Here is a 17,208-nt window from a genome sequence, read left to right on the forward strand (position 1 = left end):
TCTTACCACTTACAACTATTGGGCAGTCCTTGTACACACTATCAAATATTAAATTTTCTCCTAAAGGTCTACAAACCACTATAGGATCATGAAGAACAGACAATATCTCAAAAGTGAGACCAAGTAAAGGAGTTACAGAGGAAAGCGCAAACCCTAGATCAAGTAAAGCATAAACAGAAGTTGAGAATATTTGCAGCATACCTGTGACCACATCGGTGGACCTCTTATTCCTCCTTGCTTTTCATGGAGTAGAACCTGTTTCTCTTAGGAGGGTTGACTGCTGCTGCACCCTATGAATTAGGCCTAGGTTGAGCATTACCTCCAGCCTGACCCCTATTATGTGGGCAGTCCTTAATCATGTGCCCGCTATTACGACAACAAAAGAAGGCATTTCATCCCTATTTTCTACCAGCAAACATATCCAACCTACGAATCAGGTGGAGCGAGTGACAGGGACATTCAACAGGGAACAATCTAGTTTTCGGATTAGAATCAACTAAATCCTAGTGGTCTCTTGGGAAACCAAGAGTAAGAAAGACCTTACCTTATTTTGACGTTCAAACCTTGAACTTGCTTCCCAAAGACATCCTCCAAATCACGTCCAAGTTCGAGCTTCACCACGAAACTTTGACGGAAAAATCCTCTATTTGCTGAACGTTGTGGATATGTTTTTATTATATTTTTAATGTGAATGTTCTTAAAGTGTGAAAATTTTTTGTTGTTGGTAAATACTTGTATTTCAGAATAGTGAATGTGAAAAGACAGAGAGATTTTGATGGGACAGAGAGAGAGAGTTAAACGTGAAAGGTTGTTTAGGCTTAGGTAAAGACTTAGTAAAACTAGGACTCTTTCAAACCTTTAAAACATTCTGATTTTTCCTTTTTCTTAAATAATATAATAAATATTATTTAATTAAATTAATTTACCAATTTAATTAAAATAATTTGAATCATTGCTTTCACCTAGGTTCGAACCCGGATGGAGCAAGACTTCACTCAAAGGCCAATTTTTGGCCCTCTCTCCCCAATATGCCCCTCCACCTTAATTATTAAATAGTTAATTATATATTTGCTGTAATACCGATACTATCCTTATCCTGTAAAAAGACCATTTTATCCCTAGTCCTCCAAACTTAAGATTTCCCCTTTTTATATCTGAAAAGACTCATTCGAGAAAATCTTCATATTGGGATCCCTACATTGCTGGACCCAACATTTCCTAGATCAAGAAACTCCCAAGTAAGTTTGATTGGCTGTCACAAGGATTCAGAGGTCTGTTCTACGCGCATCAATCTGGTGAACTCGTTCTAATCGTAGGCATTCTAGACACATTAAGCATTACTTAGCAGATCCATCTTTAGGGTTGTTACATCAATGCAATGAATGATATCTATAGGGGTGTACTACATGTTACTTATAGGGGGAGCTCCTCGCCTTTGACAACTTTGCATGAAAACCTTGAAGGTCTGCCTTGAAATCGCTAAGGTTTTTCTTACGTTGTTCACTATTTTTCAGTCATAGGTTTTTTTAATGATTAAAGGTGATTCTAGGCCTTAGGATCTGAATATTGACTACTTAAACTTAGGATTATTAACTTTTTTAAATAAACAAATTAGCTAATTACCAAAACGCTCCTCCTAAATTGTCTAAAAATAGGAGAGCATTTGACTTAGCCAAATCTTAAATCTTACTGAGTGTTTCAGCTTTGACTAGGATTTTTAGTTAATTAAGTTGTTAATTTAATTAATTAAGTGACCTAGGGAAATTACTAAAATACCCCTAAGTCACTAGGACCATAATTAACATCTTTGGACCATCCTAGGTTAGGTTCTAGGATGTTTCATTTGTTAGTTAACACTATTTAGTTTATTTTGGTTAGTCCTAGGCTAGTTATCTAGTTAGGTAAGTTAAATAGAGCCTAGGACTTGTTATAAATGTAGGCCCCATGTGGATTTACCCACACACGCGCATACCCCCTAACCGCCCTAACCAAATTTGATTGAGGCTTGGTCGCTTAGTTTATTGTGCATGTGCTTGCACATGTGTTGATGTACATTTCTTGTCCAAGGACCCTTATTATGTCATTGGGCACTGCTTAATATACATTATCATTTTAAATTATCATGTACTATGGTACCTAGGGTTAACAATTGGATTCCTCGTACCTAATGTGTACAACTAAGAAATTAACATTTTAGCTTTAGGGTCTTCATTGCAGGTACAATTCCTAAACAATCTTAGATTAGAGCATTTTAACAACAAAGTATATCTTAATACATAGAAATTGTCTAACACCCTTAAGCCAATATTCTCTAATATGCCCAATACTACTCAATATTGCGCATTGGAATGCCTATGTACCTTAATACATATTCTTAAAAACCTAATAGATCCTTCACTAGACATGTAAATTTTCAGGAATGTTACAGTGTTGAATCCCCTAAGAGGGATACTCATCCAATTGATTCCCATTAGAGGATACCCCAATTTCCAAGTGAGATGTGGAGTGAGAATATATATCTCTTGGTTCCATAAACTATGCTAGCCACATGGTATCTAGTAAGTGATATCACCAAAGATGCCGGTATGTTACTCATGTATTACATTGGCATGTAAGTGCCCTCTTTTTGGTGTGAGGGGATAACACCAAATTCCATGTTTCGCAGCCATGGTCTTAGTATCGGTTAAGGGTATAGTTTCCGTAAAGTAAAACGGACAATTGAAAAAAATTAATAGGATACTAACTAGGAGGACTTAAGTTATGTTACTTAGGATAGGTGGAAGTAATGAACCCATCTTTGACATTGCACAAGTAGCTCCTTAGAAAGTCCTAGGAAGGTGACCTAATATGTATGATTATATTGATGTCTATATGCATGACTTTGTAGTTTTTTTCTACTTGTTATGAATATGTGTAAGGTATGAATCTATGAGATGTGATATTATCCTTATATGCACTATGTTAGTCTAAGTGACTATATGATGAAGGTCTTGTATTGACATGAATGAGCTTGCTTTCACTTACTTGTTTATGCATGAATTGAATGTTAAGGTTTGTGGTATCATGAAGGGTTTACTAAGAATGTATGGCGTTATGGGGATCTATATGTTCATTTCATTAGTAGACCAAGATTGGAGTCATGAGCAAGATGTAATAATGATTTATATGCAAACAAATAAATATATGTGTTACTTGATGTAGTTTACTGTAATGTTCCTAAGAACATGACCTATACTTGTCTTTGATAGATTGTACTAATATGATGTTATGTTTTGTTTTAGGTAGGTTATATGTATGCTTCCTTGTGGCCTTAAGGTGATGCATTTTACCAAGTATCACTAAAGTGTTACTTCGGAAGTTAATGAACAAAAGAGAAGATGGTTCACTATTAAGGGAAAAAGAGCTTACTCTAATATGCCTTAAAATGCAATAAATTCTCTATGTGATCTTGTGTGATGTTTATCCCTTGAATATGTTTATATGAAGTATGTGAATGATATAAATGCTATGGTATAAAGGTTTTATGAATATTTATTCAAAAACACATCAAGTATGATTTCAAGAAAATGTCCCTTTTAAATTCATGTTTTTGCATGGTTTTCATACTTAGTGCATTCTTGTACTAATCCCATTTTTCTCTACTTTTTACATAGTGTGTAGGTTATGGATTCTTAAAGGATTTCTATTATTGAGGATCTTGATCTGTGTTTCCCATGATCAAGGAAAGGGGTCCTTAAGTTCCAATGATTCCCTACTTATTTCTTAATGTTAAGTTGATTAAATGTCCTATAATTATGTCTTATGTTTTATGGGTCGATTCCCTAATGTATTCTGAAGTTGTTGAGGCTAAACTGGAAAAGAAACATAGAGTCTAAATATGTATTATGACTTATATTTTGTGTATATATGAAGTGATGTTTCTAGCATATGATGTGCTATGAAAAGTTTTAAATTTTCCGCTAAATTTACTATGTCAACGCGATGAATGATAACTATGGTCTTGTACAACACCTTCAAGAGGTAATGTACGCCATGTTAGTTCTAGGGGGTACTCCCCGGATGTGACAAATGTGTTATTAGAGCATGCAGTTATAAAACTGGTTTAGGGTCCAAGAAGTCTCATATTGCCACGTCTATTAGAGTCTTGTATTATTGGTGGTGAGTCACGACACATCAAATGGTACGAGAGGATATACGACAATAGAGTTTCTCTTCTTCATCATTCTCATATCGTTCCATAGAACTTAACTTGATAAGATCTCTCTCTTACGTTTTCTTGTGCGGTGGTCTTTTTAGATGCGATTGCTTAGATAAGATTGTTCTCTATGCTTGAGGGAGAAAAGTTGAGTTTGAATTCTTATCTTGGTTTTATGATTGATTGAGTATGTGTGTAGGTTAATTTTGGTATCTTTTTATGATATGATGCCATTTATTGCTATATCAGAAAACTTATGTGAAATGGATTGTTATGTTGAAAATTGTATGTCATGATATAGTTAAAGCATGTTAGAAGTTATTATGGTTAAAATGGGTTATTTTGGAATGATGTTCTATTATATGGTTTTACATGATGGTAGCCTAATACTATGATTTGAACTTTAAATGCTTAGTTACTACCTATGAAAGCATGCTACGCTCAGATTTTGTGTTTAAAAGTGTTCAATGTTTTCCTTTGTGTACATCTGGTCCTTGATAAGTTGCCTAGTATTGATTGGAGTTATTTGTATAAACTTGATCCTAGGTGTGATGGTAGCATGCATTCTTATTTAGGATGAGTTGGTAAAGTTTTGTATCTCGAATTGTCATGCTTTTCCCATTAATTGCCTAATTGTTGCATTTTTTGAATTTGAAAACATGCTCACTATAATGATAGGAAGTTTACTATGAGATTATTAGGAAACCAACTAAATTGTCCTTTGATTCGATTTTGTTGAAATGTGTATAGAGTTGATGCGTATGAACATGATAATGAATGTAAAAAGGGAGATTTTCTATTTGGAATGAAGAATGAAGTGTTGTGGTATTATGAGTCATGGATTCATTTCTATCTTCTTATTATGTCGTGAGTCCCTTCATGTTGTGGAATTGGTGTTTCCCTAGAATTGAGAGTAGTGTCTAGGGTGATGATGTGGGTTTGTTTGACCTAGAAATTACCTTACATTAATGTTGAAAGAAAGGAAGAGTCCTTAAGACTAAGTCTTTAATACTGTTTCCCCTAATAATGTATGACCTTGGTGTATATTTTATTGTATGAGACCATTATGTGGTCCACTAGTATGACCTAACTTGATAATTGGAGGATAATTTGCCTAGGTGATAAGGTTTAGAATACCTTGGTGTTCTTATATTAACATACTATAAATCCCTTCTAAAGTTGTAATCACTTTTAAGTAATAAGATTGAAGGTTGTTAAGTTAAAATCCTCTTATGTTTGGGTTAAGTTACTCTTAACTGGTTTTACCCTATGTCGGTGATGGTGATGGAGTAGTAAGGTTGTAGATATTTTCTATCTTGACCTTCTATTCTTACTTGAACTTGAATCTAATGAATTCTAAGAAAGCTTGTTCATGAATAGTTTTGCATAAAGTGTGAATTGCATGAACTTTATACCTTTGGTATGTATTGATTAACATTACCTTAAAGATATTGTGTAGTTTCAAAAGTGCATGAAGGAAATTGTTTGATAAAATCCATGTTTTCTCTTGTTGATTTGCATCTTGATTCGCTAGTTATGCATTTGACTTCATGAGATAAGATAAGAAACATGGTAATAATCACTTGTGAGGTATAATGTTTAGCATTCTGATGAAAATTTGAGTCTCTTTAAAAGGAAATATGTTGAGTCTCTTGAAAAATTATGTGACTTGTATGGCTTGGGAAGCATAATTGTAGGCTCCCTTTAGGAAAGTGAAAGCATGTTTAACTAAGTGTTAATGGGTGTGCCTATTATGTGTGCAGTGAAGGTGTGTACTATGCTAGAAATTGACATTTTGGGAAATTTCATCCTATTTGTTGTGATACTTGGTGTGACTTACCAATTATACGTCACTAGGAAGAAAACGTGAGCATGCCTTTGTTTAAAAGTTGATAATTTCTCATTTTAAGAAGAAATTGACCTTGTATTTTGCTTAGGTATGAACTCATGATACATGTTAGTGGGTTGAGGAGAAGGACATTCTTCTATGGACACCACTAAGCATGGTATGGTTGAGTATGACCTTTTTGGAACTACGTCTAACTAATAAAGATCTTTGTTTATTCAATTAACTCAAGTCTATGAGCATTTAAGTTTCAGTGTTTAATTGCGTCTTGAGTGTTATTGAAATCATCCTAAGTGTGAATTAAAGAATAGTTGTAATATGATTTCTTAATGAATTGAGGTGTAATGACCATGTTATGATTAGGAGAAGAATGTTCCTCCTATGAACATGATAAGAGCCTATGTGTTTGATGTATTAAAGAGTGAGTGAGTAATGGTTTTGTTTACTTTTGTGCATTGAGTAATAAAATGATTTGATAATGTTATAAATGTTATGAACTTCTGTATGATGCATTGAAGTCCTAGTGGTGATTAAAGAGCCATAACTATCATTCCAGGAAGAATGTTCCCAGGTGGGGGATATTGTAAGACCCCAAAATGAGTTAGGGTGTCAATTAACTAACATGATTGTCTTATGTTTATGAGGTCCTACAATGACTTATATTATTGTTTAGAGGCAGTGTATAAAGTTCGAAGTTATTTGGAAGTCGAACATCAAGGGACGACCAAAACGTTCATCGACTAGTCACCTATGTATCTCATGTGTCCATGCATGTTTATATATGGTATAATATGAGATTATGAAGTATTAAAATGAGTTATAATGAGTTTAAAGATGGTATCTGAAGTTTCAAGAAGTTTGAAGGCCAAACGACCAAGAACGTCCAAGGCGCTTAATGTGTGTGGTTATAAGGCCTAGCCTATTTGGACAAGTTGCGAGTATTTTTTGTGGTGAAACTCATGTGGAATTTATAATACTAGTTAAGGGTTGTATTTATATTTGAAATTTCCCGGTAGGACGTATAAAGGTCCCCGCAAAAGTCCCCCCAAGAAGGACCCAAAGCTGGTCGAGACACTGCCATGACAGTGTCAATCGACGGACCAAACGACTACTAGTTGGTCAACCAATGACCCGTTGGTGAGGTTTCGTCGATGGAAACTTTTATTGGGAAGGTCTCAAGCCAAAGTTTTTCTATGTACCAATCGACGGAATCCAAAAGGAAGGCCAATAGACTGACCAATAGCCAGTCGATTGGGTCCGTCGATGGTGGCTTGTACTACTATATTGCGACTATTTTATTCAAGGGGTGAATGGGAAATTCACCCCACTCCCTAAACTGATTCTAATTTATTAATTTACCCCTATTTGGGTGCATATAAAGTGTCAAACACGTGAATAACACATTCCGAAACCTTTCCCACGAAATTGAACATTTCCCTTCAAAAATCTTCTCCCTAGAAACCACCATTGTTTGTTAGGCTCAAGAACAGCTTGGAGATTGGATTTACATGGATAAATCACCATGTTTTATAGTTTTTCAACTATACTGAGTTATGGTGATCCTTCATCTCTGATTATCCTTCCATCTAGATACTAATCTCAATGTTTCCAAAGAGAAAAATATTATCAAGTTCTTCTTCTTCAATCTATCCATGGGTTCGTTCTAAAAATATTTTCAATTATTAAATCATGATGAATTGATTTTAATGTATTGGTTTTAACGTGATGTTACTCCAATTGCACAATAAACCCATGCCCTCTCCCAAAATCGATTTAATTCTTTCATGGGCTTTGTGATCTTGACTTGTTATCGATTAAATTGTGATTCTATTACGTTAAATTGGTTATATATACTGTTGTTTACGTGAATTTATGATGAATTGATGATGAAGGATCCGTGTGGATCAATATATGATATTTTGGACATAGTTAGCCAAGTTTCCATGATTCACTATAACATTGGTTTTTTAATGATCTAGAATGGAAATCGATTATTTAATGGTTCTTTTAGCTACTGACTTAGGATAATAATTTGGTTGAATTGTGAATATAAATGTGGTATGATCAAAGTATAGAAGGCTTGGTATTAATTGATCTATGTGTTCTTAAGCTATTAAATAGTAATTTGTGATCAATGTAACATTGGTCTTTAATCTTATGAAAGTGGATTTCAAGTATGTTAATATTCTTAGGTATATTGCCTTATATTTATGATATTAATGATTTGTGGGTATTAATTCTTGATGATCAAAGAAAAGAACTCTTGGCATGTATTGATCTAGGTTCTTATAGTTTACAATTTGAATGTTGTAATGAACATGATGAAATCTAAGTTCTAGGTTAAATGAAGCATGACTTAAACGTGATCTACATAGCTTTAGCTACTGGAATAAGTTGGAAATATTGCTATATTACGAATGTTATCTATGATAATCAAAGTAAATCATATTAGTTGATCATCTAAGGCTCTCTACTTTCTAATACATATGAGATGCCTTGCATTATGTTATATTATGACCTTGTAGCAATTTGTACATGGTTTTCTTTTATGATTAAAGTACATGTATATACTGCGCTATATATAAATTGTTTATAAATAAGGTATATTAATCAATGATGATCAGGGGGTGACAAATGGGTAAGAGTGCTTATCTCCTCTACTTTTCTATATTAATGTAGTTGATGAAGCCTTGTATGGCATTATGTGGTATGTTCCACTAATGGTGGCGGTGTTTAATTTATTGACCTTATATATGTGTTATTTATGGCCTTTAAGGCAAATTGATGAATCTATGAACATGTGGTTATGATTATTACACTATGTGAAGTTTATGCCTACTTTCCTATTCTATTTGTGATTTAGGTTTTATAACTATTGTATAAGCATGTGTATATCCATGATAGGGTAAGCTATAGGTGCTTGCATTGATGAGTTAAAAAGGTTAATAATCCTTTACCTATGTACCCCTATGTGAATGCATGAATAGCACAAGTTAGGAGTCTTAAGTGTAATATGAGGTTGACTTGTCTCCTATGCTATTGTGTGTTGTGTGGTCTATGTTTTAAAGACTATTATGGTCTGAAAGGGTGGTGGCCTCAATTTTTTTTATATCCATTATGTGATCATGTTTACAAATGTACAACACACTCACTTTATATGCATGTTACAAGTAGTATAGGTCATGGTGTCGAAATGAAAGGTAGTTCTCATATTCACTAGTGTCTACAACTATGCATGTTAAGATGATGTTGACGTATGTATGATATGTGTTTCCTTATCTAGGATTACTTGATAGGTGTACTAATATGGGAAAGGGTATGGGACTTTTCTTATGCATTGCACATGTGTACTTTGATAGGATAGTTCTAGTTTTTGTTTCTAAATGTATGAATATGAATGTATTAACATGTGTGACTTATGGTGTTAGGTAAAAGGCTTGCTCACTAAATGTATACACACACACATGAATGATGATATAGTCAATATAGGTGCCATGAAATGTTTGTCAAGTGTATCATAAACTAGATAGTGAAAATAGATATGCTATGGCCAAGTGAAAGGATTTCGCACATGATTTAGGTTGATGAAATTTCATGTATGACCTATGAGCTAAGAATATGAGGGGATGACTCCCCTAAGCCTCTTTTTATAAATTAAATGTAATAATGGCTTTTAAAAAAAGGGAACTTGTCTTAGAACTGAGTGAACTTGACAATGGGAGGTGATAGATTCCCATAGAGGAATCTTCATCCTAAAATCCTATAAAGGGTGTTGACTCCCAAAAGAGGGATACTCATACAATGGATTCCCATGAGAGGAGGCCCCATGTCTTATCTTGGGAAGTAAGATTTCCTCTTTTTGGTGTGAGGGGATGACACCAAATTCCTTGTTTCACACCCATGGTCTTAGTATAGGTTACGGGTATGGTTTCCCTAAAGTAAAATGCACAATGGAATTAATTGAATAGGATCCTAACTAGGAGGACTAAAGGTACGTTACTTTGGATAGGTGTAAGTAATGAACCCATATAAACATTTCACAAGTAGCTCATTATGTAGTCATTGGAAGGTGACCTAATATGTATGATTATGTTTATGTATATATGCATGAAATTGTAGTATTTGTCTACGTGTTATGAAGTTGTGCATGGTATGAATATATGAGATGTGATGTTATACTTATATGCACTATGTTGGTCTAAATGACTATATGATAAAGGTCTTGTATTGAAATGAATGAAGTTTCTTTCACTTACTTGTTTATGCATGAATTGAATGTTAAGGTTTGAGGTCTCATGAATGGTTTACTAAGATTGAATCGGGTGATTGGGCTCTACATGTTAATTTCAAAAGTAGACTAAGATTGGAGTTATGAACAAGATCTACTAATGAGTGCAAAGAAATAAATATATGTTTAACTTGATGTAGTTTACTTTAATGTTCCTAAGGCCTTGACCTAAATGTGTCTTTCATAGATTGTACTTATATGATTATATGTTTTGCCTTAGGTAGGTTATGTGTATGTTTCCTTGTGTACTTAAGGTGACGCATTTCACCAAGTATTACTAAAAGGTTATTTGGGAGGTAAATGAACAAAAGAGAAGATGGTTCACTGTTAAGGGAATAAGAGCTTACTGTAATATGCATTAAAAATGCAATAAATTATATATATGATATTATGTGATATTTTTCCCTTGAATGTGTTTATATGAAGTATGTGAATGATATAAAAGCTATGCTATAAGGTTTTATGAATATTTATATAAAAAGGCATGAAGTACGATTTCAAGAAATGTCCCTTTAATTGAATAGTTTCCATACTTGGCGCATTCTTGTACTAACCACATTCTTCTCTACTTTTTACACAAAGTTTAGTTTATGGATGCTTAAAGGATGTCTATCATTGAGGATCTTTATGTGTGATTCCAAAACTCAAGGAAAGGGGTCCTTATTATCCAAGGATTTCTACTCATGTCTTAACGTTAAGTTTATTAAATGTCGAATAATTATGTCTTATGTTGTAAAGGTCGTGTCCCTAATGTATTCTAAAGTTGTTGAGTCTAAGATGGAAAAGACACTTAGGGTCTAAACAGGTTTTGTGACATATATTTTTTATATATATGAAGTTATGTTTCTAGCATATGATGTGCTATGAAAAGTATTAAATTTTTCCTCTTAATTTACTATTTCAATGTGATGAATGATAACAATGGGAATGTACAATACCTCTGTGAGGTCAAGTATGCCATGTTACCTCTAGAGAGTGAGTGCTACGCGGATGTGACACTAGCAAAAACTTAAACTAAAGGACTAATTTTCAAAAAAAAACTCATGACTATTGTCCTCGGATAATAACGACTCACCACTCAATCTTTTGAACAGGAGATCGGGAATCGATCTAAGCATGATCTGAATATTGAGAACCTTAACCTACATAACGAAAAATGTAGCGCATGTATGCGTCAGTACTTGAAGGTACTGATCATGTAGGGTAGAATAAAGCTAAAATAAGACATCACTAAACAATCCCAAAAGCAAGTATATTAATTTGAACATGATATACAGAATTCTGAGATAACTGAATGCAACGACCAATTTAAAACATGCTGGAACTGTATACTGATAAATGGTCTATGCAATACAATCTGACTGAACTGTTGGAGCTACTAATAATCGATCATAAAACCACACCAGCAAAATGTTGAGTCCGATGTATATGCCCCATCGAAGGACCTAATATACCCTGCCAAAGGAATAAAGGCATATTGGCATTGTCACAACCCGAAACCACACCATAGAAGTTTGGTTCAATCTCGGATTGCAACCGGCGTACTTGACCTATGAGAGGTCTTGTACAAGCCCTTACATATCGTTCATCGCATCAATATAGTGAAAAGTATTGCGGAATTAAAACTTTTCAAAAAACATAACGTAATCTTTAAAAATTCTTTCATATAAAATTATAGAAAATAGTAAGTCTCAATCTCATCAAACTTATTATACGAGAAAACTAGGGATACGGCCCATACACAATACAAATATAAAAATACTTAGTCTATTAAAATACTTCAAATAGAAAACATAAAAGACATATATGCCCTCGAGTTAAATGAGGACTTACATCAACTTTTCTTGAATGCTGCTACTGTCCAAGTCTTTCTTCCCAAATGCTCCTCACCTACCAACAACTATAGAGATAGATTAATGGAGTTTTTGGCCAAAAACATCCTTAAACTATACCCATTACTTAAACTACATCCTTAAAGTATCATTTGTAGAACAAAACATCCTTTAACTATACCCCATACAGAAATTACATCCTTAAAGTATCATTCTTACAATAACACATCCTTCAAGTATTTTAAAGTGAGCAATTTTCATCCTTCTACTTGAATATCTCGTAAAACTACTCGATATATCCCACAAAAATTAAGTCGTCTCTTTCTAGTTATTATTCTTAGATATGCAAAGAATATTACCGTAAACTTTTTCGTAATTGATTTAAGAATTATGAAAAAAAATAATTGGACCATTTTTTTAATTAACTTTTCATGTAATTTTAATTAAAAATATTATTAGTTTAAATATTTTTCTTTTCAATTTAATATGCTAGAAGCAACATTTGTTCGACTCTTCCGCTTCTAATAATGTAGAATGTAACTCAAATACGAGACATAATCAATATTTTTGTGACTTCAATATTAGATTTACCTAAAAACTACTGAATTATTTGGTTAGGAAAAAGATAAAAAATATTTAATCTCCAACTTCATTCGGTTAAGAAAAAGGAAAATTATGTATGCACACATCATCCAATCATTTTTAGTTTCAATAAGCAACAATGTCTAAGATTTTTTAAATTTTCCAAGAACTTTTTCTAGCAAGTATTGAAATTATGCATAATAACTTTTCTTGATAGTCACGTTCTTTGTTCATGTTTTCATAAAATACATTAGTTTTTTTTTACAATATCTAACAAAAGGATAAAACTTGTTTATTTATAAATACTAAAAGAATGTTTTATGCTAAAAATAATACTTTAAGGATGTAGTTTAATTTTAGGGTATAGTTAAAGGATATTTTCTGCTCAAATGATACTTTAAGGATGTAGTTTAAGTTTTGGATATAGTGAAAGGATGTTTTTAGCCAAAAACTCTAGATAAAAACAGAGATTAGTAAAACCACATGTAATATGTATGCATACTTCATAAAAATCATGAAAACGGACATTTATTTGAAATATGCATCTTTTCATTTAAAATCACATTATAATCATTAGAACAACATTCATCAACTTAGAAACACATAAGAAAGAATTTAAATAAATTATCATAATTTTTGAAGTAACTTTACTTTAACCTTTACTCACAGTTACAGTGAATTCTTTCACTGTACACTGAAGTTATTTGTCTTCACCTTAGACACCTTTTAGTATGTAATCATCCCACTTAAAGATATCCTAAGATTCACGTAAGTCACACGAAGAGAGACCGCCCACACACCCTCTCTAAGTGTGCCTAAACGACCCTCAAGACTACTTATAATGAGTCACATACACACTTACAAGGCATCATAAAAATAAATGTAAGATTCTTCTACCAAAGGTTCTTCTAAGTCTCACTTGAGTGAATTGTGAAGAGATCGCCCATACAATACTTTACACACACTAAAGATATCTTATAGACTCTTTAGGATAGAACCATTTTCACTTAATACACAAATACATACATAACCTGAAATTATTTTTCTAAAGGCTATCAAAAGACCTACTTAAGTAAATTAAGAAGATAAATTCCATGATTGACCTCTTCAATATTACCTAAGTAATTCTTAAGAATACCTAAGGCTTAGATTATGTCTACGTATTCACCAAACTTCCCTAACTAGAGTTATTCTAAAGACTTCCAAAGATAAGACGTGAAAAGATCATCCCTTATGCCCTCTTCACACTTTAGCTAACAAATCCTTAAGTCACTTTAGATTAGGTACTCATTAATTTACATAATTCATAGCATAAGTTAGTAGTTCATTAGTCCTATTAGACACTCCTACATCACATAAAGGACATTCAAGTAATGGTCTTGGACAAGACCTAGGACTCTAACCAACACCATCAAAGCCTATTAGGCAATGTCTAGATAGCATCCATACAACCACCTAAACTTCATAGGACTTTTCTAATTCTAGTAAGTATTCCACATGATGAGAATAGGCAATAACTAACATAAGCCATGATAGCAAGACATCGAATTCGGATTTTTATCCTTCTCCAATGAGATATTTTTACAAGCCAATGGTAGAACCTAGACACATCCGATGTAGGCACATGGTTTAGGAATAGGAAGGGCATATTTTGTATTCTAGTGTCATTCTTTGAGTTAAACTACTTCCCTTACCATACTCACTCGGTTCTAGCCTTTGTTCTCAATGATTCTTTCACATTAAGGTTCATATGAAGGTGTTCCATATCTAGTTCATAACCCAATTACATTTACCCTAACAAAGAGGTCCTTTAGGGTTACCTAAGAATGACGACAACAAGCTAATTATGACTTTCTTATGGTTTGATATGATGTCGTTCCATCCAATCAACCTTAAGTTCATCATTCCTTTACTTTGAAAGATATCATTACGGATTTCTACTTCAACATTCATAACCTTACCACTAGGTTTAAGGTTTCCACATAAATGATTCTCTTAACATCATTTAAGGTCTCATGTCATTCTTACGTACAAGACTAAGAGGATTTAGAATCCTAAGTCAAGACATCACATATTCACATTCATATGTGCATCAAGTAAGGGACACAGGTCCAACAAGACAAGACACAACATACTTCACCTTAACACATATTACATCCCTTTCTAGAAACACATAGATATAACCATATTCTCTTTAGGTCATTCTATACACTATCATACCATTATCAATATGACCAACATAGACTAACATAGAGATAATCATATTTTCTTTAGGTAATCATATACACTATCATACCATTAGCAATGTGACCAACATAGACTCATATAGTCCATTAGGAATAAAAAAGCATCAACCCTAAGACTATACACACAAGGTCAAAGTCATAGTAAAACATGATCACGTAAGATGATATGAATAGAAAAACACATATACTTTCACATTACTTAAATACAAAAATAGCCACATTACTTCAAGAAGTTGCCGATGAGGTCATGATCATCATAATACTTAACTTAATGCCGACACTGCCACATCAATTGCAAGTAAAGCACAGAATACCGCCACTATAAGTGTACCATACCAATCAAAATATAATGGAAGTCTAACTAAAATGAAATAAAGGAAATAGGGCAGACTACTACCACTCCATCTTCAATGCCTCAATTTAATCTCAAATCAACCAATTCGATATCATAAGGCCCTTATGCATGGCTATAACAACAATTCAATGCAAATATATCAATAATCAATGAAACTAGATAAATTTACTACATATTCCTAAATCTAGCACATTCTAGATATCAATTTATAACAATTATTACATCATGACACACCCCATAGAAAACTACACCATAATTCATCAACATTAGGTTAATATGAAGTAACCCATAACTTAGTCAAAACAAGGGTTCTTTGAATTGATGGGTTCATAGGTTTTTTAGGTTAAAATCATCAATACCGTAACAATTTAATACATAATAAATGTTTAAAAACCATTAATTCAAGAACCCATGGTAGAATCATGAAATTTGATAATTCAACTCTGAAAACTTTGGAAAACTTCTTGAGAGTTAGGCTCCTTGATGAAGAGAGATTCAAGGATCAATAACCATACCTAAATGATGATAATTCTTCACTTTGATGAATCATTTACACTCAATTGAATAATCCAAGTTCTTCCTTTACTTTGGACTTCTATGTAGTATTTAGGAATTTTTTAGGAATTTTAGAGTTTTGATTTAAAAGACTGAAATATTCTAAGTGTTAAAGACATATTTACACACTTAATATATCCAAAAGACCCTTAATGAATCGCCAATACACTTATTTAGAAGTGGGGTGAAATTAGAACTTCACCCCTCACTTAACAGAGATGCTGCATGTAGGAAAGTGTCCATCGATGATTGGCAGTCGACGAACCATATGTCCACAAAAGGATCTTCATGTCCTTCTGTCGTTGGGTTAAGAGGCTCAACATGGTTCTATTCACTCCCCTGACTAAGTACCTACAAACGACACCTATTTACGAGGCGTCCACTGGCCTACAAGCTGTCAATTACCCCAGTCGTTCAGGGCTACCTTGGACAATCATGGGCATCGCTTTTGGGTCCTTCCTCTGGGACCCTTGGATGGTCCTTGGGGATGGTTGCCAAGACATTTCCAAACTAAACATGATTGTATACATTTTATCACTTCTCACATGAATTTCAACCAAAACGAACACATAAAACTCAACGAAACATGATTAGACTCATAAGGTCGTTTTAAGACAAATCTTTCGAACGTCATGGATGTTCTTAGACGTTTGACCTCCAAACTTCACGAAAAATGACACACTTCCTATATACATCATATTAAATCATTTGAAGACCTTATAACCTCGTTAATCACACAGAAACGGCTAAAATCACATATGAGGCAGATAGGTCACAGTCATCGAACGTCTTGGTCGTCCCTTGAATTTTGACTTCCATTGCACCAAATCTTAGACACTGCCTGAATAAAATATTATAGACCTATGTAGTACCTTATACTATCATTACCCATCATGTTAGTCCCTAGTTCACCTAAGTCATTTTCGGGGTCTTACAATCTCCCCCCAGTTTGACAATATTTGTCCTCGAATGACACTTTCCACTCTCCGAATACTTCCAAGAATAGAAATTCAACTAGAATCTCATAAACATGCCATACAACACAAAATCAAGAATGAAACATCAATTTCAGATAGTCAAGACATTAACAACACAACAAGAAACTAGAAGACAATTTCATAACTCACTAAGCTATAAAACTCACATGCTTCATTCCAAATAGCAAAAAACTCATTTTATATTCAATATCATGCTCATATATATAAGTTATAACCACAATACAACAATTTTAGACCAAAGATTCAATTTGTCAAATTTTGAAATTATAATAGTGACTAGACAGTGTATTACAGTGAATTAGGCAACTTTT

The sequence above is a fragment of the Solanum lycopersicum genome, chromosome 10, assembly GCF_036512215.1.
Source record: "Solanum lycopersicum chromosome 10, SLM_r2.1".
Lineage (NCBI taxonomy): Eukaryota > Viridiplantae > Streptophyta > Magnoliopsida > Solanales > Solanaceae > Solanum > Solanum lycopersicum.